This window comes from Lepisosteus oculatus, chromosome 19 (assembly GCF_040954835.1).
Source record: "Lepisosteus oculatus isolate fLepOcu1 chromosome 19, fLepOcu1.hap2, whole genome shotgun sequence".
In the NCBI taxonomy this organism is placed as follows: Eukaryota; Metazoa; Chordata; class Actinopteri; order Semionotiformes; family Lepisosteidae; genus Lepisosteus; species Lepisosteus oculatus.
The window spans coordinates 12313274-12338013 of NC_090714.1; the positions used below are offsets into that span (position 1 = coordinate 12313274).

Below are 24740 nucleotides of genomic sequence, written 5' to 3' on the forward strand. Positions count from 1 at the left end.
AGTGCTTCTCCCAACGCAAAGCCTTTCCCGATTCCTCTGGCGCGCACGCGAGAGAGAGAGCCTTCTCCTTCCGCTTCTTCCCTTTCGGCATTCGGGGAAAAAGGCAATGTGAACAGGAGGAGGAAGGAGAGTGAGACTCCACAGGAGAGCCTGGTCCGTCAATCCACGCAAAGTCACGTGGGCCGCCTTCCACTTGCAGCATGAATCCAAAATTAGATAGGTGCTAATTACACACATCCCATTGGCTCTCTGCAAACTGCTTGCCTGCCGATAGTTCATGCATTTCATGCCCAGCGCTTGTCCAAATCTCTTTTCTCCCAGATAACTGATTACAAGTATTTATTTTGATCTTATTTTTCTAGTAATCAAGCTTGCAGGTCTGCATAGAAACGGAGTGCTGCTGTAATGCAGGCAAAGCAGCCTCCTTCACATGTTAAGGAGCTGTGTGACAAGCCAATATTGCACAGGCCTGAAGAGGTCTAATAGGTGGCCAAAAAAACGATCACAACTGACTGATGCTGGATATTTCAGTCACTGGCCTATGAAGTGAAAACACAGTGGACTGTCAGACCCCAGCTCCCCATGGATGTGAAATCCGGGTTTGAAAACGGATGTGCCCATTTGCAGGTGGAGAGGGGCCACGCCCCCTCTCTAATGCTGCATGGACAACACTGGCCTCCTCTGCCTCACTCTTCTTCCCCTGACTTGGCCAGCGCTCTCTGGAGCTCTGGCACACCTTGCCCAGTCGCTAATCTGCTTCATGATTTCTGAACAGCATGGCCTTGCCAGGCTTCTCAGATTTTCCACTTGCAGGCTCCTCCAGACTTTAAACTCCTCTCTCTATTCTGCCTGATTACTCCCTGCGGGAGCTTTGGAAGAGTTTCTTCCTCTTTCTGAAAAACAAAACCTCGCTAATACATGTCTTACTTTCTCTGTTCGGATCACATGAAGAATGCAGTGCATGTGTGTAGCAAAAAATATAAAAAAGAAACAGATGCACACAACGTCTGGCTATTTATGAAAGCATCCAAGTGTTGGTGGTTAAGAGTGTTGTAAGTTATGATGTTATTGTGTTTTACAAAAATTGGAGTGTTGTGATTAGCTTAAACTATAAACTGCTTGACTGAGCAACAGCAATTAAATTAACAACTGGTACTTGGTTTTGTTTGCTTTGAATATCCTGCTTTGATGCTCACTGGAACACAAAATCTTGCCGTAACAACCTTACCCAGGAATTTGGGCCGCGGTGGAAAAAGACCAAGCATAGGTTTCAGAGAAAGTGTCATTTCCAAACAGTCATTAATTTCTGACATTTGTACCTTAGTGTCAATGTTTCTTCAAAGGCAGTGAGACAGCCCTTCTCACTCATGGGTGAGAAACAGGATTGCTTAGAGTCTCTAGACTTCACATATCCCTTTCAGGCAATAGCTTGAAAGTATAATAGAATGTCTTCAGCTTGTTAAGAAAGATCACTAATAGATGATACGCTGGTGAAACCAAACCTCAATTACTGCACAAAACCTGTCTCATATATACTACAGTAAATGTGGCAGACTGGTACAAATCAGAGAGACTTAATGGAGACGATGCTCTAGAGATGGCATCAAACATTGTCATTCCAGGATTGCTCATTAGTACATCTGCACACAGATCAGACACTTTTACAGGAACCACACATGAGGACACAAGTGTCTCATTTGTCACTTCTGTAGTATCGCGACAACAAACATGCAGATGCAGAAACAACTGAATTGCATTCGTTTTGAACGAACGAGATGGCGAGAGAACTTGGTTTGGGTTTCCCAAACTCACCATAAAGACAAGCCGGGGAATTTCTTCAAGCCTTAAAATGACTGTGTCACAAGCGTGCGATAAAAGAAGATGCACAGATCCATGGGGCTTTAGAAGAAAATACCCAGAAAAACGTGCTTCAGCTGACATCTGGAGAGAACTTCATTTTACTGCAGGCTGGTTCACAGCCTTCTAAACCCGACCTGGCTGTGAGATTGTCGTGAACAATATATTGATGCTGTACATCTGCTCTTACTCAGGGCTGATGATGGGGGAAGCCACATGTTTTTCATGAATTGCTGGGAATCAAAGAGGTTGTGCCTCAGGTGCTGGATCCTGGGTTCTTCAATTTTGATGACTGATGATGATGATTACAGGCGTAAGGCAGGATCTCAATTTTTTTTTTAGTCCTGCAATTTGATTTCCAAGCTGACTTCTTTTCAAAGGACAAAATACCATACCTTTAACGACTCAATAACTTTGACTCGTCTTTGTTTGATCTCCTGGTAAAATTTCTCCAGCTGTACAGCTGTTCAGTTCTGTAGAAAGTAATAAATGCAGATATGGTGCACGGAGGTTTCTTCACAAAGTTCACATCACAATACTGCAAAGGGGCTGGAAAACGTGACCTGCATCGCTCATTGATCACAAGAGGACATGCAGCGTGGGTAGTGTCGGGACTCACCAGTGGAGGTGCTTTTTTTTTTTTTAATGAGGGAGGGGTACGAGCATGCACAAAATGCACAGATTGAGATGTTTTACCATCCATTTCACTGAGCTTCTGGGACCAACAATCTCCCAGCAGCCAGACAAGAGATGTGAGCTGGAAAACGTCCTCTAGTTTGTACCTTTGTTCATAGCAGGTGTCATTAACTGAAATTATGTTTTTCAAATATCTCAAGGTGTCACACTAACCATGGGATACTGCCCGTCTTGTCTGTAGAGACTGTGCGATCTGTAATAGCAAAGTTCCATTAGTCCCTGTCACCCTGCACATTCTAATATTCTATAACATCTAATAGAATAGCTCACACTGCAAGGAACAAAAACATTTGCAGGAGAGATCATGCCTATTAGAAAACGTTGTATTTCTGCTGTAAAGTACAACCATTCGGTACCCATTGTTTCAGAAAAAGGTATGGATCTGGGAAATGTGTTGGGTAGGCTGTGCAGGCAACACAATTTCCTGAGAATTTCAAGATGCACAGCATTTCAATGTTCCATGTGTAGATACTGTATGTAATTCCATCCTTGCATCCTTATTGCCCTGTGATGATCCAGACAAGACAGGACAACAAGAGGGCCAAACCAGTACAGCAACTGCCATTTTAGACAGCAGTTAAGCATAAGATTTGCACTTCATGGTGACATGGTGATGTTAGACCCTTGCCGGAAAGAAAACAGCCTAGGATATAGGATTGTGCTTGTCCTCTTTTAGCCCTGTTTCGTTCTCTCATTTTCAGCCCGCCTGTAGCTCCTTCCTGGATGAACTTGCAAGCACACAGCTGCTGCTGCTAACATCACAGTGAAAGCCCTTCCTCCTGTCTACAGGCTGCTGTGCAGTCAACCCCTGGCAGCCCTCCCATACCTACTAGAGTATAACCGCGCAACCGATCCTTGCTTTATTTTATTTTTATTCTGAACTACATGGTATTGATTTCTGTCATGCTTAATAAAAAAAAAATGTTTGTGGGGAGGAAGATAAAGGCTTCTCCCCGCTACCTGCTCATTTGTCTACTAATATTTCAAGAGCTCCACAGTCGGAAATGTTTCTTAGCTGTCACTCTGCGAGCGTATCGCCACACTGCGGAGAAAAGAGGAGGGTGACGATGGCAAGCAAGCAGTCGCTAAGCTACAGGCATGCTCCTGGTCTTCCTACATGGGCCAATTAGCACTGCAGACTGCCGGTCTGAAAGCACACACGCCATTTCTAGATCAAATCAAACTCCAGCAGATCCACTCTCTCTCTGTCAATCTCTCCTGGCCTTCTTTTGCACGGGCTCCCTTATCTCTCGCTCACAAGCAATCTCTCGCTCACAAGTGCACGCCCACACCTGCTCACGAGCCCACGCACAGCCTCCTACACACTCGCGCACATACACTCTCCACAGCAGCCGTTTCCTAGCAACGCTAGCGATGCGAGGCAGGGCGCTCGGCTGTGAAGGTCCTCCGTGCTCCCTCTGCGGAGGGAGAGGAGGAGAGCAAGTGGAAATGGTCCCCCCGAGAGACCCAGACAGCTCCCCCACAGTCGGCACCTCGTTTTCCGTACGGAAAACCCCTCTGCTTTTCAATTAAGGCTGGTGCTCAGCAGGAAATGTCACAACTTTTGTGTGCCATTAACAATCGCCTTTTCATCACCTGATAACGCAGTCTCAACCTGTCTTCTAATAGCTCTTCAGCACCTGTGATACTGCCCCCTACTGTATATGCCCTGTAAGCAAACGCACACTTTACAGGCTACCTTTCAATTTCCCGAATACTTTTTTGATACTCGTCAAAGAATAACGACGATGTAAAAAAAAAAGCATTGATAATACTCGAATGAGCACTGGAGATTTTTATAGTCGCGATGCTTCAGCTCCCAGTGCCTTATAAAACTGTTCAGGGTTGTAAAGAGAGCCTATCTTTTCCTGGATTCAGACCAATAAAACACACACAGCTCACTGCTGGAATTGTGGCACTCGTGTCTGTGCAAATGCCTATCTGTCCTGTCTCGGAACGGCTTTTTGGGGGGATTTTGAACCTCCATTCACATTACCCTACCCTTGAATGGTGAATTGCAATTCATATCTTGGTGTTGGAATGAATGGGCACTGCGTGCATTTCAAACCACGATGAAAGTGAAACGTACACAGTAGCTAGTAAAGAATTTACATCACAGAATAGATAACATTTCCAGGTATGCAGGTTCTGCTAGTTCTGCGTTTCAGAAATTTCACAAATTTCCGGTGACCCTGTTACACTGTGGACAAGCAGGCTTGTGAAAATCTCTTTTAATCCAATAGAAATACTGCTCTCGCATTCGAGACGGTTTTGCTGACAAATACTACTTGTCAACGCTGCATGCAGATCAAGTCGCAACATTTCTGCTGTGAAATGTCTGCTGCACAACCTGTAATTGTTTGTTTCTACATCACATTGCATTAGTCAGTACAGTAACTAGTGAGCGGGAAGGGCCGGGACACATCCCCATTCGTGGGAATTCGAATGCAAGTTTGCGACAACATGGCGACTCCCAGTACTTTCACAAAGTTCAGAATTCGTCGAGTTTTTCTTTGTCAAAGAATTCATTTTGTTACCGAGATTTACTAACCGGTCTGAGAAACTGGGACTGCAGTTCCACTTTAACATGTGTAGCCCCACACCTTAAAACACAGTCCTGTACCACTATGTGGTACTAGGGAAAGTGGTGCTATGGATCTCAATCTAATATGTTTATGTGTTTTCCATAATTCACAGCTCCTTCTTTGCTTTCTCCAGCACTCTTACTATGATGTGTTTCTTATGATCTTGAATCTGTTCTTAACAAACTTGATGTACATGTTAAGGCTGTTGTACACCCTCCTTCCATCATTTCTTAAGAGGTCTCTCATACTCGTTGTTCACCATTCACTCATTTTTTTCCATTCTCAACATTCCAAAAGATATGGAAAGGAAAGACATTTTCATATCCTCTCTCATTGTTATTATCATTAACAGCAATATTCCTATTTGAATATCGGTTGTCATCTTTTTGGTTGGTGTTGCACATTGGACGTTGTCCTTGTCTCCCCTCTGTTCTGCCATTTTGTGTCAGGTTACAGACCCTGACTCCCCTGTGGTTTAAATCACTCTTGCCTGTCAATCTGGAGGAAGATCTGGAGGCAGAGTTTAGGTATTTCATCTGGCACTCATGGTGTAACAGTTAAGTCTGGTCTTGTCTTTGTCTTTGTGTTGTGCGTATCCTTGTCTGTGTGCTGTAGCAAGGCCACTACCTTTCAAACTGTGGGGAATTCCCTGGAGAAACAGCAGCTTGTTCTCTTTATTGAATGTTGAATCAGTTCTCCTCACACAACAGCATTTCAAGTAACCCACCACTGGCTTTGTGTTTTATTATTGAGTACGGCCTTTTTTTAGGACTTGTGAAGCCAGAAATTGTGGATGTGCTGCCCACACGGTCTAGTCACAGTCCAGCTTTACCAAACTGATCCCTAATAAGTGCAAAACAGCTGTCTGTGGTGGCCTGCCTCAACTAAATTGTACAGGAAGCAAAATGAACTGGGTTTTTGCGGTTCTGTTTCTAAAGGAGTAAAACTGTTGTAGTAGTAAATTAACTTGCGTATCTCCAATATTTCATAGCTGTCTGTAATGCACAAAAAACACGTACAAGGTTTTCAGGTGTTTGAAAGGCCTAGTGGAGGTGTCCTTTACTTGTCTGGTCAGTTGCACCAGTAAAGTGCAGAGCTCAGCGACCTGAGTGTCAGCATGTACATTTAGTATATGCGCAGTGCATTGCAGTAAATGCTGCATCTGCTCACTTCTAACCCCAGAGATCATTCTGGAGTGTTTCCAATTATTAGATACGTCTGGGCTCCATCAGCCAGGGATTCTGCGCTGTTTTTGAGAGGCTCATGTCTTCGAGGCGCTTGCAAGTGCAGGAAGTGGGGGCTGTCCATACTGTAGGTCTCCCCCCATGTCTCCCTGCGTCCCACCCCTCCAGATCTCCCACACTGCTGGGCTTGTTAAAGAGCTGCAGTGGACAGGCCACACAGGCTTCAAGGCCGAGAGGCAGGCCAGGGGCTCACTCTCCTCCCCTTGGAAGAGCAACGTTGGCGCTGGCCACGCTTCTAAACCTCTGTCCCAAACCGCCAGCGACCAGGAGCTCTGTGAAGCCGATGGCCGCAAAAACATAAACGGTCAACAGAGTCTTCATTGTTCTCACAGCACAAGAGAGTCTGACACATGTCACCTGCACGAGTGAATTCACTTTCCAAAAATAGCGATCAAGCCTTCTCCTCTTCCCCGTCCATCCCTGATTTATTGGAGAGAGATGTCTCTGCATGTGTGAGCTCCAACCCCCTCCGTTCGATATTTCACAGGTTAAAACCCGGAAGACGTGTATCTGGGAAGATCCTGCTCGATTAAGGGTAATGGCTGAATTGGGAAATGCCGCAGCACTTATTTATGGGTTACAAGGGACTGCGCTTGCCCTTCTAGCCATTTTCAGTAACTGCTTCAATCCCAGAGTCGAGCTGTGGTAAATGGGAATGTAACTCGGGAGCAAGGCAGGATGGGATGCCAGTCACATGTTGACACCAGCAAGGAACAATTCACCTCCACAGCATCACGCAGACTGGAGGAAGAGCCCAGTGTACCTGGAAAGTACTCATCTGAACATGAGAAAACCATGCAAAATCCACACAGACAGGGCCACCTGAGCCCGAGGAGAACGAGCGAACTCCACACAGATAAGCGCAGACAGAGTCAAAACTTGGGACCCCGGCGTTACCCACTGCGCCATTGAGTCTGCCTGACTGTGCGCATGCGCTGTAAAATCCAGGATCCTTGAGAGAGCCGCCACCTAAGGACAAATGGGAGAATGCTCGCCTCATGCTCGTTTAAGTGCAAGTCGCTAATCGGCTCCAGAATGTCCTCCGGTCATTTTCCAGAAGGTGTGCTGGAGAGCAGAACGCCTCAGGTTCAGGATTGAAGACCTTGAGGTTCTGTCTCTGTACTCCCCAGGGGCTGCTCTCAGACACAGAGACATTTCCTCAAAGGGCGAACAGTGCCCCTCTCGCACATCCCAGATGGCCTGATAAACCGGCCACTTTACAGCCTTGCTTGGGTGCGCCGAGGGCATAGCAGTGCCAGGAAGAAGGAACACTGCAGTTGGACTGTGCCACGGCCTTTGGGTTTATCCCAGATCCCCCAGTCAAGTTGCAAACACTAGCTGTGGCCAGGGGGGGAAAAAAAAATCCCACTCGTTTTTTTGGATTCCTGATATTTTTCAAAGCCCCGCCGCTGGGAGAAAACATTCCCAACGTCGGGAAAGGCTGCCTTAAAGAGGTGGATGTTTCCCTGCTGGTTTGGCACAAGGAGCTGGCTCAGTTCACTGCTCAGCTGCCACGGTTATCTCGGCCTCCCACACCGCACTCCCACACGAAACCTGCTGGGGAGAGGAGCGGCTTGAATACTGATGCCTACTGTCATGGCTGGCAGTCAGGGGGGCTTGTCTCTGTGTTGCTAGCACAGGTTGTTTGGCAGTTTGTTCCATTTTTCAGTCTACCCACCCAGACTGAATCCTGCCTTGTGCCTCCTGTCACCACCACCCTGTATTGGACTAAGCAATTACTAAATATGGAGGGAGAGGCGAAGACGATTTACGTTTCAAAGGCGCAGGGAATGTTTCTGCAGTGGTGATCCATAAGGAAGCGTGTAGATGCTCAGTACCCTGTCCCACTTCCTCCCGAACCTTTGACCTTTCACCTTTGAACCTTACAAACTGGATGCAGGTTCTTCTGTAGGTCAGCAATGGGAACTGGAAATACTAACTATCTTGATACCTTATTTTGAGTAAGAATCCAAATGCATGCAGATAAATATGCTGCTTTTTGCCTATTACGTAAGTCCAACAACCTGCTTTTCGTAAAGCATAACATGGATCAAAAGGCTGTGCAACAGGAGTCAGTCTTCTGCTTTGGCTGATTTGCTAATATAAAGGCAAGGTTCACGCTAATTATTTTACTATACAAACACTACAGACCGCACAGGAGTTCATTACGTTGGAGAAAGATAACAGAAATTCCATTCAAGGGTCAGATGATGCATTAGGGGAAATTTAATGTGTTTGGTCTTATAAAATTAATCTGCAGGAAAAACAGATTTTTCTGGGCTAAAAAAACAGCATCGGCTCTGTAATGGCTGGAGCCCTGAAACAACAACAGCAAGAGAACCATCTCCGCGAAGCCGCTTTCCTGATTAAATTAAGTAGTGCTCCTGTTCTCTCTCCACTTCCTCACTTATCAGTACAAAGCACATCTGGGTAGCTGCTAAACATCTGTATCATCCAGAGGGCAGCCCTGTTGCTGGCCTACATCAAATTAGCTGGATGGGTCTACAGATTTTTTTGTACTAATTCTAAAATGTAATTTCCTGATGATAAATGTATTATTATGTCTATATGTCATGACACAGGGAACATTTTCCATTACTTTTTAATGCTGTGATGGTGATGCGATGCCGTGATGTGATTTTTGTCTTTGAGTCCGGGAGGAATTAGTTGTACTGAATTACTTCTGGTTTTGACTCGGCTTTTCCCTGTGACTGGAGCGGTGAACAGTTTGACACAGGTAAGCAGGCACTCCCAATTAACAACGGATATCTACCGTGACGTACTCTACGTGAGAAGGATAATATCACTTTGCTGATTTCTCTCAAATACTCCTCTGTTCACAAACAAACTCATTCTAAAGATCAGCTGCGAGGACACAGGATGCAGTTTTCATTAGCGATGGCAGCAAAGAAAGGTGAATTTACTGGTGAATCTAGCCAGGACACGTCCGAATGCAGTAAGATAAAATAGATTAGTTAAATTCACATGAATGGCTATAAAGATGCTTAAAAGTGAAGTGTCGTATGGAGATGTGTACAGTTTTGGTCTTTGCTTTATAGAAAACATATTGCTGCTCTGAGTCAGTCCAGAAAAAAAAATTAGAAACATTCTGGGGCTTAAAGGAATGTCCTTCAGTATAGGCTGAAGGAACTGAATCTTTTCAGTCTTCGACAGACAGACTTACAAGGGGACCTGCTACAAGCACAGTAATTTGGAATCTTCAAAGTCAGCCTGTCTTGCTCAGAACCTCGGATTGAAGAGTGCATTTAAAAGCAAGAACAGGAGGCCCTTCTTTACGCAAAGGGTTGTGGGAGTCTGGAACAAGGTACGCAGCCATCTGATTGAAGACAATTCCCTGGCTTCTTTCAGGAAACTGTTGATGAGATCCCCTTGGATCACTCAACTATCAGCTACCAAATGAAACGTATTCGTAACGCCTTATGTGCTTTACAGAACATTAGCCTAAAATAATGTTCAATAGGCAGTGCTGTTTTGTACTGCTCTCTTTACCTGCTTGCTGTGTCTGAGACTTATCAACATACCCTGAGAAGGCAACCTGGCCCAAACACTAAGCATCTTCCTGCGCTCCTGTCAGACAGACAGAGTTCGGAAGCTTTTCCATGCTTAATTCGGTCATCCTTCCTAGTGAAAGCTACGGGGCCAAGGTATTGTGGAGACTGACCCATCTAAGATAAGTTTAGATCACTTTATTAGCCCTATACATGGATTAGGAATTCATCTTTTCACATACCCCAACTTGCTCTCCATGAGACACACAGACAGGGAGAGAAGCCTGGGGTCAGAGCGCAGGGTCAGCCATTGTACAACACCCCTGGAGCCATTGGGGTTAAGAGCCTTGCTCAGAGGCTCAACAGAGTAGGATTCCTCTGCCAGCTGTGGGATTTGAACCAGCAACCTTCCAGCCACAGGCTCAGATCCTTAGCCACCACTCCACCCCTAAAACCTAAAATCTAAAACCTGCCTAACCACCTCAAAAGACAAGCAACAGGGGGTAAAAACTTGATTCCAGCTCCAGGTGGAAAGTCCTTCTGCCTTACAGAAGAAGGAGAGGATCACAACAGCTTTTCTTAGGCAATCTGTTTCACAAACAGAAAAAAAAGGTTTTATTTCCCTAAAGGTTTCTTTTTTTCTCCCAGTCTGGTGTGGTGCATGTCACTCATTCCATTCCATCCGCAGTGCAGTCGAGCTCTCAGATCAAATTATTTATTTCACAGAAATTGGCCGCTATGAAATTTATCGCAGCGGAAGCAGGAGTCTTAATCAGGCGTATGGTATTGCAGTCTCATAAATAAGAATATATATATATATTATTTTTTCTGAATATCAGTGTATCGTGACAGGTCTTGCCAAAGTTAATAAAGTGAGAGACCTCTGCAGCAGAGCAGAGCTCTGGAACTAAAACACAGAGCTACTGGCATCATTCCAGTCTGTGTGTTGCGAGTTTAACCCTTGAAAGTAATGAATTCATCTGCTTGCGTTACCATGATGTTTTTTTAATGTATATGACTGACACTGTCATCACTGAATGATTTACATTTATACCCCTTTGTACAGCTGGGGTTTTTATGAAAGCAGTGCAGGAGAATAAGAATGAGAAAGTTCAAGTTTGATGACACTACACTCACAGGGCTCTTCAGAAACTCAAATGAGTGAGTTGACAGGAATGATAAGCTGAATGAGCTGAATCGTGCAGCCTAAACAACCTAGAACTAAATGTAAAAAAAAACCTGTGGCAGACTTTAGGCGAAGCAAAGGAGATCTCTAATCACTATACATCAGTAGTGAGGCTGCAGAGAGGGTGGATAATTTTGAGTTCCTGGGATTGCTTGTTCCAGCAATCTAAAATGGAAGGTCAACACAGCCATCACGGTCAAGAAAGCTCACCAGAGGCTGTTCTTCCTGAGGCAGTTAAAGAAGCAGTGAGCCCCTCCTGCAGATCTGTCATTGAGAGTTTTTTGACCTGCTCCATCACTGTGTGGTTTGGCAACACTTCTACCCAGAACAAGAAGCAGTTAGAGAGTAGTGTACATCACCACCGAAAGTGCCAAACCAGTATTGTAGCAGCGCCTATCCGGAGAATGTGAGGAGCATAAACTCTGCATTTTCATTTTGACATTTTTTTATAATCGGGATCGCTCTGTTAAACTGACCTCTTTCTTTGACCAGAGCTTCTACGCAGCAGAAAAATGTTAGGGAAAAGGGATGAGTATCAAAGATGTGGTGAATGTCTCTACAGTAGTGATCAATGACTGGAGCATACAGGTGCTCATTATCCTTGCCTCACTTTCTCGTCAACCTTTGACCCTTAACCTTTGATCCCTGCCATAAGTCCAGTACGGGTTCCTGATCGCATGAGACAGAACAAAGTGGGAAGCCACTGGAAGCCCCAGTAGCATTACCAGACTTTCTTTCGTCTCCTGGTTTCCTCTGTACCTCAGTATCATTTTAAATACTGGAATTCAACAAAAAGAAGTCTCTCTTCCAAAAAAAAAAAAGTCTGGATACCACAGCTATAAAAAACATATGCATGGATGCAGTCAAACATGATTGCGGAATCACATTAGCTTTGGAGGCAATCAGACAAAATGAAACTCTGTGTGAAATCAAAGTAAATCAAAGTGGTACAAATAATTGTTCTTCCAGTCAGGAAATCAGATCTTACTTTCGACAGTTTTTCTTTCGACAATTTTAACAGGGTCAGAACTTATTTTTTTAAATGCCCCCTGAAAATCTGGCAACCCCTGGTTCTAGACAGTAATGACACATTCGTTGGATTCGTTGGGTGGGGAAAAAAAAGCTGGACAAATACATCGGCTGATGAAAGGAGAAACCACAATATGCTATGGCTTTTTTTATGATGAAAAGACAATTTAGGAATTTAAACCTTCAGACCTGAGACTGACCCTTTTTTTTCTCTCGAAGACAAAACTCTCTATTGTCCAGCAGGCTGGGATTGAATCAAGATTTCCGTTTATAGATCTGACCTTCACCTTACTTTCATCCATTTGAAATGGGAAATGGCTTTGAGGAGGCTGTTGAGGGATATACAACAGCTGTCCATTTTCTAACCACTTCTTCCAGTTCAGGGTCATGGAAGAGCCAGAGCCTATCCCAGCAAGCAATGGGCTTAAGACAGGGTACACCCTGGGCTGGACTTCATCGGGCGCAAGGCAGGATAGATACAGGGGATATACAATGTATTCCAGTCATTTGGTTATAAGAAGACTACACAAGAAACTCTTTAACAAGTGAGTGAGGGGTAGCCTAATGTAGAAACAATCTGGTCTCATTACTGGTTGGTTGTTGGTTTGAGTCCCTGAGTAGACCTTGTTGTTGTACTGTGTTGTTGTACCTTATCCCAGTTGCTCCAGTCTACCCGGCTGTACAAGGGAGACTGGCGTTGCTGGGGGTTAGCTCCTCGGATGGACTGGCATCCCAAATGATGTCCATGTGCTCTCTTGTCTGCTTAACACTACAAAAACCAGAATAAACTCGAATCTGGTGGGACTCAGGCATGGAAATCACCTACTAGTTATTAAAGTTAAACTTAATGACAAGGAATGTAATTTGGAAAACCCTTTACTGGAAGTATATTAATGAAAAGTAAACAGTACTTAGTAAGTACTTGCACTGTAATAATATTCAGTTTGTAAAATAACATTTTTCCCCTTTCAACAGTTAAAGACTGCTCTGTTAATTATTCAAACCTCATTAAACATTTCATTAATGCTAACCATAAATTCCCCGTCTCCCTGAAATGTTTCTGCTGCACTGAAGCCCTGGTCAAAGAAAGATGTGTGTTTAACAGAGCGAACTCGATTATAAATGAGAGAGATACTCTGTAATGATCTGTTTCACTAGCCTGGGCCTGACATTCCGGCTTCAGAGTTTATTTTCTCAGGAATTAAGGAGTTTTTATTGCTGTCTAATTTGTAATCATGAATTAGTAAGGTTTTCCATATGGTTGATTGCTTCCAAAGGGCACCTTACAATAAGAGTCTTTTAAATTACATGCCATTTAATTATTAATAATTATAAATATTGAACAGCATCTCGGTTACTGGGTTCTTAAAATTAACACTCACTAGTGTGAGTGCAATATAAATGCAATGATTTCAACTTCTGCAATCAAAACAATGGTTCCCTTGTTCTCTTCACTGAATTATCTGTGATGTCATCTCGAGAAGGTTGTTAAAGCAGCATCTATGATGTGGGCACTGATTTACCATTACTTGTCACTCTGTGTTTTTAATGGACCACAAGGAAAGTTAAATAATAATAATAATATCACTTTATGAACCCTTTACAATTTCTTGCATTAGGAATTATCTTTTCACATACCCCAGCTTGCTCTCCATGAGACACACAGACAGGGAGAGAAGTTTGAGGGCAGAGTGCAGGATCTGCCATTGTGTGGCACCCCTGGAGCAGTTGGAGTTAAGGGCCTTGCTCAGGGGCCCAACAGAGTAGGATTCCTCTGCCAGCTGCAGGATTTGAACCAGCAACCTTCCAGCCACAGGCGCAGATCCTCAGCCACAGAGCCACCACTCCACCAATCTAGTTGATGAGTTGATGACTCGACTCTCATTTTAATTTCGTTTCTTCCTCTTGGCAAATGATGCAGAGCTCTAAAAGCGAGACCCAGTTATTTTGGTCACAGTTTTTCTTCTCCAGCAACATAGACTGCGTCATGTGGGGGCATATGTCAGTTATTTCTACCAGTCAACATGCTTGTTTGTGTGGTGAAATGTAAGGACTGTAAGTGTGATATTAAATGAAGTGGTTGTGCGCTATATATGGGCAAAGTCCTGGCGCAGTCTGTGTCACGTGTTAAAGACAATAATCATCAGAAGATGACTGCTTTGAGAATGGTACCCTGTTCCCTCTTCTCACACTGTGGTTCTGTCATTTTGAATATTGTATACAATTGTGTTCACAACATTATAAAAAATAACATCTTTCTGATCTGGAATCGGTTCAGGGAACAGAAACCAGATCCAATCTGGGACTTTATGCGCTGTACTCACAGGCTGGAAGAACTCTACCTTTTTAGCCTTGATCACAGACGTCCATGAGGGTGCTGGACACACGCATTCAAAATCCTTAAAGGCACCGACAAAGTCAACCCAGCAGAGATCTTCAGAGTGAAACCGTGAAACATGATCCAGTGGAAACAGGTGAAAACGGGGTGGAAATGCATTTAAAACCAAGAACATGATGCACTTCCTTATCCAAAGGGTTGTGGGAGAATGGAACAATGGTTGCTTTACCCTTCTTATATTCCCCCTGTTGTTCACCAGAGCTGTATTGAGTCCTATACAAGACAGGTGTCCATGCACAGGGCAGAGGATACAGAAAGGACCCCTTAGATATAGCATGCTCTCTATTTCCTGTAAGGTCTCATGCACAGTGCAGGGACACTCATTATCATGGCAATGAGAAAGGCTCAGCAGGCTGCCTTGTGCAGCAGCTGCAAGCCTGGAGAGACCCCTGGGGCGAGAGTGTTTCAGCCCATCATGCCAATTTGGGGTAGCTCCCTTTGGGTTGTCCCTTCTCTGCTGCAGTTCACAGATGTATTGCTTCTAAGCAATCTTTAATCTTTAATGTAGCTTAGAATGTGTTGGGCCTATATTCATTTAAATTTAGTGCTATGGGGCCCAAACAGTATTTTGCACCATCTATAGAGTAGGCTTCACCTCTTTGCATTGGGCATGCTCACAGTGACACTTTGCAATGTATCTTTTGTCTGCAAGCATGCCATTCATAGGTCTAATGCAGCTGTGTTATGAACTGTAAAAGACACTGCAAAACACAACAGCCAAAGAAATGAATAATAACGACAAGAGCAATAGTATAATACTGTATCTGTATTAGCTCGATCCATGATAACCACAGTGGGCGAGTGTGTGCGTCTGTCTGCGTCTGTCTGTGTAAGCGTGGGTTGATAGAAGTATACAATAAGCGTGCATGTGATGGGCAAATACTGCATATATCCTCCTGGGCCACAATGGATTACACTGATGTGGGAGACATGCTGTCCTTCGCTGGTCACTCTCTCCCCCGGCGAGCAAAATCTATCCATCTTTTACACGGAAGTGGTTCCCTGCTTCTTCTGCCCGAGCGATAAATTCATAGCTTTTTTTGTTTTCCTTCAGTGTCTGGGCAGGATCAGGGGAGGGAGTGTGTGTGAACTGAGCCCAGTCCGTGGGCGCACACTGTGGACTGTTTTGGATGCTCCCCTGCACTTGTAGTGGTATTTATAGCTGTTGAAATTGAACCCTACACCAGCCAGGAAGTAACTCTCAGGCTGGCTGGAGCCCAGATTCTGATCGTAAGTGAGTCCTGGGCCCACTGTTGCTGCCTGTGTACTGCGGCTCGCTGGACTCCACTTGTAAACACATCTGTTAGGAGCCATAAAAACCCACAAACACACCCCTGTGAGTCAGCAGTGAGGCTTCAGTGCCCTGACACTGACACAGCTTGAATTACAGCCGGCCTGCTTTCATACACTGCAGGCTTCCCAGTCAGGGCTCACGCTGGGCACCATTCAGACTGGAAACTAAATGGACTTGACTTAGAATTCGTCAGCGCCCTGTGGAACGATGTCTATAGCAAATCAAAATCTCCATAGCTCCCTTTAACATGCATGAATGGATTTAACACACCCCTGGCTGCAATCTGATCTCATCAAAAATAAGGCAAAGGATGCAGAGGGGAAAGTGATTTATCATTTCTATTAATAATGGCTCTTAAATCTAGCCCTAGCCCCTGAGATGAGGACACAGGAAAGTTCTTTGCTTTGTTATGAATACTGCATCCCCTTTCTCCATCATGCAACACTGTGGCAGGCAGATTCCTTGTTATAATGACTGTCAGAGCTAAATTCAAATTTGTTTCCCAAAGATATATGACACCTGGCTGCACTGGATAGAAAAAAAAAACCTCAAGCTAGGTCCATCTATCATTTCAACACACAAGAAAACAGCCAACACTATACCACCTTGGGTTGCTATGGGAGGCAGTCACCATGGTTACAATATGAAGGCCACAGTGAGGAGACTGATTTCACAGTGTAGGCTGGGGCACAACTGTCCATTTTACAGATAAAAAGACAGAAAGGTGGTGACTCAATTGTTTAAATCCTGTTCAGACTCAATGCTCCTCATCAGTTACCGGCTCCCCAAAAAAAAAAATCTCTTTGCTTCGAAAATGTCCTCACACAGTAAAGCACAGAATAAAATATTAATTTTGGAGTGACGAATCGAGTTTACACACAGTAAAATAACAAAAACAATAATTGTTTTATATTTTCCTGTATTCTATGCCTGTGTAAGCACTTACATATTCCTCAGAGATGAGCAGGATATCAAGGAGAGAGGCTGTACACTCTGTCTCTTCATTCGAGTGCTTTTTTTTTTTCTCAGCCTGACCTGGAATCCTCTCCTTTCGTCAACCCGGAGCAGTGTGGCCTGTCAGCTTACATCATGTGCGCACTAGCGACAGAAACACGGGAAACATGCATATTAAAGCTGTAGCTGCAGAGGGAGGGAGTGAGGTGGCCCTGCTCCTGTGAGGATCGGGACCAGGCCTCGGCACGCAGCCAGAGACACGAAATCTAACAGCGCCGGGACTTTGTCGCGATGTGTTGAGGCAAATGATTTTTATGTCCCGTGTCGGTGGAACAAGCTTTTTTTTCCCATGAAACGACCAGCTGTTTACACTGCAGCCAGGTGTCATCTTAGGGAAACTTACCCGAAACGCCAAACGGACTTTGTACGGGGAAGAGTTTGTTTACTACTCTCCCATTGACGCCGGCCAGATCCAGGCAAACATATTTCCAAGCGTACAGCACACGACAGCATCCACAACTCCAAACACAGAGTCAAGTCTCCTGCTGAACTGGTAAGAAAGCTGCCGTAAAACACACTCTTTAACCAAGAGGCCTGCACTGTTGTGCCCTGGGGAAATCATCTTAAGATCTTAATCTTTCTCTTAGTGGAGTACCAGAAGCCTAATGCGTGTACAGAGTTGTCACTTAATAATTAACCTTATCCTCAGGACAGATCCGAGACAGATGCATGGAAACTGTACAACACAGCAGCATTTCCACAGTCCAGAATCCTCCTGCATTGCACTGTGTGACAGTAACAGCACAACATGTGACTGATGGCCCAGGCTCAATGTTGGCTTGGGTCATTCAGGCTTCCTGACATGCTGTGAGCACAGGCATGCCAGGGCATTGGAAATTTCTGCCAGACGTACCCGCTGGGGCTGTGAAAAGGGAAAGATCTAGCACGAGAAACTTTCAGCAGCTCCTCTTAACCGATGACCTGCAGCTTGGCCCAGTGCAGTGAGAAAGGCATCAGGGAAACAGGCCACATGAAAACAATGCTATTCAGAAACTGCTCTGGGTGGAACAGCTTCCCTAAGGAAACTTATTATTACTTAAATAACTGAGCCGTAGTTACCAGAAGCAGGAAGGCAGGAAGGCAGGACAACAATCATTGCTGCTTTAGTTTTATTTCCAGATGTGTAATTTTATAGCCTAGCTGTTCGCAACGTACTGTAAAAACCTGTTTGTAAGAACCAGGGGCTGCACCATTAATCCTATACTGTACGTTCAAACATTCGGGCATCAATTTCTCGTAGTGCCTATTATATCAAGCACACAAATCTCCCCTGCCCTCTCAACCTCCATCTCTGGCTGGTATGGAGCTTTGTAATTGCTCTGTGGATGGTGCAAGGATTATCTCCACATTTACAGCATAACCACGGTAAGAGGAGAAAGGCTATGATTCAGATTCAGACAAATGTAACTCAATACAATATGTGAATCAGGGGGAGAATCAATTAGTGTGCTTTTGTCCATGTGTTTTAGTAGGCTGTAACCTCCAGGTTTAAGCACTTGACTCCAGAAATCCAAGATTCATGTCCTACAATGCTGCACTGTTTTCATATAACAAGAGAAAACACAGCACGTATTGGCAGATGATTATCCTATAGCCAGGATACAGTGGTATCAATAGGTGTTCTATTCAAGACTCTCTGGTACTGGCTTAAGGCCTTTTCAGTACTTATTGCTTTACATGTCTTTGCTCTGCGCTGCCTTAATCTGCTGTGCATTTAAACCCAAGGGTCACTCCTGGACTGAGCTGCTCCTTAGAGATTCTGCTGACTGACGCGGTCACAAAAGGCCCTAGGAGAAGAATAGAGTCATGTCTATTGTCACAGATGAAGATTACAAAGGCGCAGGGTACTGCACAACCGAAAAAGGTGGCAAAGACATGCATATCCTCACTGCAAGACGTTGTTGTAGATCGCCTACAATCTTGGGCGATCAGAAGATACAGTTTCCAAAGTGGCCTTTTCAGACTGCCACCGTTCTTATTAGGATGCTGATTGCATTTTTCTGTGTGTTCCCTGAGCGCCTGTTCTCCTGGCTAACACATGCTAGTCGAACTGCACTTGATGTAGCTCCATGCGATCAGAGGTAATGATTTTTCTCACTGCTGAAGAAAAGCTGCGAGATGGCGTGTTTTATGGGGCTCCTGCTGGAAAGCCCTGTAACTCCAGGACTGCTGATCCATACTCTCATTACAGCACGCCGGGCTCCAGCACATGGCCTTGCGCCACACCGCCCTGACAACCGCAGCAGAATCGATAGGCTTCCTCAAGCCAGGCACTGTTAATTAGAGAGCATTGATCAAAGAATTACAGGAAGATTACAAGTATTTCACACCCCACTGGGCGCTAAATCATCATTCGCTGACTGCAGCTTGCTGATCAACGTCATCGGGTCATTATGGCTGTTAGCACCGAAATAAAATGACAACTCTTAGAAGTAAATGCTTTATCGAAACACACATTTCCCATTTTTGAAAACCATGGCACAAGACTTCTATCCATCCATCCATTCAAGCCTCTTTATCCAATACAGGGCCGGAGGGGAGCTGGAGCCTATCCCAGCAAGCAATGGGCGCAAGGCAGGACACACCCTGGAAGGGACGCCAGTCCATCGTGGGGCACACAGATGCAGCGCATACACACTTACAGCAGGGCTGATTTTCCCAGAAGTCAATAGCATGTCAACCAGTATGTCTTTGAACTGTGAGGGCAAACTGGAGCACCTGGAAGAAGGTGGGAGAACATAATAATAATTAATAATTCCTGAAACTTATATAACATGGGGGAAAAGAAACAGACTCCATGCAGATTGCACTCCAAAAATTAAATCCAGTGCCCCAGCACCGAGAAGCAGTAATGCTAACCATTGAGCCACTATGCCACCCCACTCTACAAATCATCATATGAGAGTCCTTTGAGAGGCCCTTAGAATGTGGAAGGATTCTACACATTCATGGATGGAAAACAGCCCTGTATAAATATAAAAAGGCATTGACAATATTGGCTATGCCAGGCTTGAGATACAGAATCAAGAGAAGAAGGAAGAAACCACGCATAAAGTCCATGCTGACTGCAAAGGGGAGACGAGCTCTTGCTGATGGGGGTTCAAGCTGCAAGTGGCTGGACTAGGTGCCATATCTTGTATCGGTGTTGGACAGTCCTAGAGACAGGCCTCTTCCTTTATCTGAGGTTTGATGGAATCATACGGCTTTAGCTACAGATCTATCACCGACGTGGTAGCGTGCCACTCAAAGAGGAACACTCTAATCAGATGAGCGATCCTTATGGACATACCTAGAAACAGGTTCTTAGAATAGCCTTTGAAACTCCCCTTGAGCCCAGGCTGTCTTTGGGCAAAGTCAAGCAGCAGTGAAGAAGTGATGAGCAATCTTACTGGATCGTCTGTTCTGCACTAATCCCTTGTATAGCAGGGAGAAACGGCAGGGATGTCATCATCGATCACGAACTCCTATGAAAAGAAAGCTGAATATTTCATAAACGCAATCAAGAGGACAATCCCCTTGGATCCGCCGGTGGAGGAATGTTTAAACTTCCCATTAAAAAGCGCTGCTGAGGAGCGCATCGGTCTTGGCGAAGGGGCTGTCCCCCGAAGTCCCCGCCGCGAATAAGGTGCTCCCCTCCCTGCCCGCGCACGACCCGCTAAAGATTTCTTTTAACGGATCCAAAAAGAAAGGGTCCTCGCCCCTCGGCAGGAATGAGATAAAATGAGGCTTCAGCTCAGTGCCACTTTAGTCTGTGCGCTGGATAAGGCTCCGTGTGTTCCTGGTAAACAATTTGGGAGCTTTAACATGACATACAGAGGCAGATTATCAAAACGGATTATTACAGAACACACCACGAGGGCGTCCGATGGGACAGCCTCCCTGCATCTGTTAACTTCCGCCTCTGCTCCAACATCTCCCTGCCCCACAGCCATCACTGGAACAAACCCGCTCTGATCTGATGCCTCTTCCCACTCTGCTGGGGTACAGCCCTGTACGCACTGGCATATACTGTAAGAGCTGAGAGAGACAGCTTGTCCGCAGCGCGCACACACAGTGCTGCTCTAGTGTTCACATCCCACAGGCACACAAACTGATCGCACGTGCTAGTTGTTCTTGACAAGCCCCACCCTCGGTAGTGTCTGCCGTCAGATCAGGACAAAAACAGCGGGGCAATGTGAAGTGCAGGGGAAATCCTAAGGAGAGCAAGGCCCAGCCTGCAGCTACGGCCCCAAAAAAATGACGTAAAAACAGCAGAAAACGTCAGCCTACAGCACAGAAAAGTACACATCTAATGCAATGAGTTAGTGAGGTGCTGATATACAGTACAGGCCCTGTAAAAAAACAAACCCAAATGCTTTTAAAATCATTTTATTATTTCCGCAGTACAAACAAAGTGCTTGGTTAGGTTTTAAGACTGAAGACGCGAACAAACATCTGCATATTCACACGTGTGTCTTAGTCTGGATCCTCTTACAACTGTGCCTCAGAGAATATTTACTTGTTGCGCCACGATCTTGATCTCTTGTTTAAAAAGCTGCCATAACGTCCTGAGAAGATCCACGTTCACCCAAGTGCACCACTGATTGTCGGGCATGTGATGTTCATCATTGTGCACCTTAATCTTTTAAATATTGGAGATGTGCTTAAGACACGTTGCGAGTCCATTCTGTTTCAGAGAGTGATATTAGGATGTCTTTGACTACCTCTTGTGAAAACACACATGCAAGCAGATACACATCTAGTGATGAACTGCAGGACCTCAAGGCAAATTAAGTGGGCTCAGTGATTACTGACCAGTACCTGTACACCTGTAAGCTGTTCTCGAGGGACTAATGAGACAAAATGCTTTGCATCTCTTGTCCCATGATAACTGGTAAAGTGAATCGGTATGTTTAAAGGGATATCACATAAAACATAAGGTGGAACACTGTATACTGTACTTTATTATTACAGCCTCTGCATGTATATTTTCACACAGAATTGTCTGTGAGAATTGTAATGATTGATCCCTATCTCCCAATAGTACCTCACACTTTAAAACAATCACTGGGTTAGGAAGGAATGAATACATACCACCATAAGACACACATTTCCCATACAGTATAATGTATATGATGTACATCTAGAGAAGGAAACCTTTTCAATCAATTTAATCAGCTACTCTAAGCATTACTAGATACTAGATTTTTTTTGTTATTGACTATAGTCAGAGCACAAAACTTGCACCACCTATGCAATGAATTGTACATATGATTGAACACAAAATGGGGTGGCTGGCCAGCAGTAATTAATCCAGTAGCTTCAACTGACCTGCCACTGGAGGTCATTTAGACCTCTATTGTGTAGATAGTCACATACTGTATGGTGAATTAGTTAATTAATTGGAAAATTGATGAAGGCTGAGAGCCACATTCTCACATGGGATAAGCCAGACTTAGTTGGGTATATAAAGGGATTCACAGGGCTAAGTAGTGTTGGCCTTTCAGAGTGGGTGGCTCTTTTTGTAGTGGAGAAGTCCATAACATATGTTATATACAACATAAAGCAGATCTGTTGCAAAAGGTTAAAGATGAAAGGAGTTTATTGGGCTCATCTTCTTGATAGCTGGCAGTTAATGAGGATCTCATCCAGCTGTTTATTAGAACACTAGAAGTTGCAATCTGAGTTGTGCTTAGCATCAGAATACAGGAAAAAGCCCTGTTTTTATTAATACAATGTGGCCCAGCTTGTCGCAGAATCAGAAACTGCTGAAGAGTTGTCTTCCATGTCAATATGCTCTCTAGAACTGACTCCTCGATTGAAAAAGATTCGGTTCTTGAGGGCTCCAGAAACTAAACAAGAAATCTCCTACAGCAGCACAAGCAAGAGAGGTTTACAAGAAAGAGTTATAGCTTCATTGTCAGGTCATTCTAATCTGAATACCAGTTTAGGTATCTAATAGCACTAGATCTCAAAGCACATCTGCCCTGCCTTTGTTTAAAAGATTGCTTTCTGAATGCAGAGCGCAGGATGGCAGTTTTTCCTTTTCCCCTCACTAAAAAGGAGAAATAAAAGATCTTTTGCAGCATTACATAACTGCTCTTTCAAAAAGGGATGAACTCCAGTACAAGATGACTGAACACGGCTTCCGTGCATCATTCAAAGGCCTCGTACACCACAGTGCGTGTGTTTTTACAGACGATCCAGCTCTGAGATAGTGACTCATTAGCCTTGAGACAAACATTTCTGTGCGGTAGAAAACCATTTTGTGGAAAAAGCTGCGCTCGTTGACCTTGCGATGTGCAGATCGATACAGCTCAAAGGCTGTCAATCAGCCTCCGATAGCACTGAACAGAGGATGCAACTTCTCCATCACCCCTGATGGAATCCTTTAAAATACTTTGCACAAATTCTATCTCCAGAAGATAAGAGATTTCCGTGGCTACAATGGAGCAGCTCCTTTTTTCTTTTAACACAGAGTCAGCTTGAATATACCTTTTGTGGAGTGCTTGAGGGCATGGGATATTTTTGATTTTAAAGAGGGGGCTGGATAACGTAACCGCTGTTTTGGGCACAGCCACAGAAAAAAAAACTCCTGGAATAAATGTGACTGTCTTTAAAACAGACCAAAACTGCTGCTCCAGATGGCTTTTTTTTATCCAATTGCACCAGGGCTAATGCACCATCACCGCACAACAACAAGACAATTCTCGACATCTCCTCCTACAGCTGCTTCCTTTGGATTTTCCTTCAAGATTTAAAAAAAAAACAGCAAAGAATAATTCCTAATAATCCCCTAATAATTAAATAATCATTTAAGGCTATGTGAATAATCAACTTGTTCTGTCAAATATTTTTTAGTAACTTAGTACTAGCCATCACTGTGAGTTGATGTGGGGATCTCAAGAAGAGACTAACGAAAGGTTTCTGCTACAAGCTACGCAGATCTCAAAAGAGAGCACAGACTAGGGGCCACTACTCTCTGTGCATCCTGATGTCCCCTCCCAGGATCCCCTGGGGATGCCTGCCAGTGTCTGATTTAAATGGCTTGAGGCCACCAATATAAGTGTAGTGGACTGTTCCAATGATCTCCAGGTAGGCTCGTCATCCTTTCTTCCCTCCTCAAAGACCCTGCAATATGGGGAGCAGAGACTGAAAACTGCACACTCACGCAGAATGAGCACAAAAAAACAAAACCGCTCACGAAAGTATCCCAAAATGCTGTGCAGCTAAACGGCTCCACAAATACACCCAGAAGCGACCACAATCTGTTAAAAGACATTTCAAGAGGTCGCCCTAAACCAAAAACAATCATCTTTGCACCCCCCAAAGCCTGAAAAAGAAAATTCCGCAGTCTTGCAGTGGAACAGTTGTTTACCAGTGAGACAAAAAAATAAAGCAGTTCGACCGCACAGTAGTGAGCAATCTACGGAGGAGGAAGCAGAGAAAGCCGAGCTGTTTTTTTTTTTCTCTTCGCTGTTGCTTTTCTTTTTCAATTTTATTTGCCTTTGAAAAGCTAAAAGGCTTGCTGGCAAAGCCCTGATGCGGGACTTCAAAGCACACTTTCTGAGCCTTTGAAAGTGAGGTGATAACTCTCTCCTCCAGTCCCTGTGTTTCGAAGCCCAAGTGTCTGTCTGGCCAGCGACGGCATGGCGCACTGTTTGCAAAGTGACACATGCTCCATCCACAACTACTCCTATTCGTCTGGTGCAGAGAGGAAGACAGCCTGTTCCTGTTCATTAAATGTTGTTTAGTTTTCAAACAAGGGGAGCTGATTAAAAGGGGTTTCTAATTATAAGTCACAGCAGAAAGCTACCACTTGGCACCCACGCTGAGCACCAGACTCTGCAAACAGAGAGGAGGCGTCAGGGAGATCTGAGGGACACATCAATATCTTGGACCCGTAACTGCTGCAATTTTTCCATTGAAGAGGCAGAGCTTTGAAAAGC

General features: G+C 44.5%; 1 protein-coding gene across 5 annotated transcripts in view; it reads right to left on the reverse strand.

The window, feature by feature from the left end:
- caskin1 (CASK interacting protein 1) overlaps nt 1-24740 on the reverse strand; it is a 126765-nt gene that overhangs the window by 69818 nt on the left and 32207 nt on the right. The window lies entirely within an intron of this gene.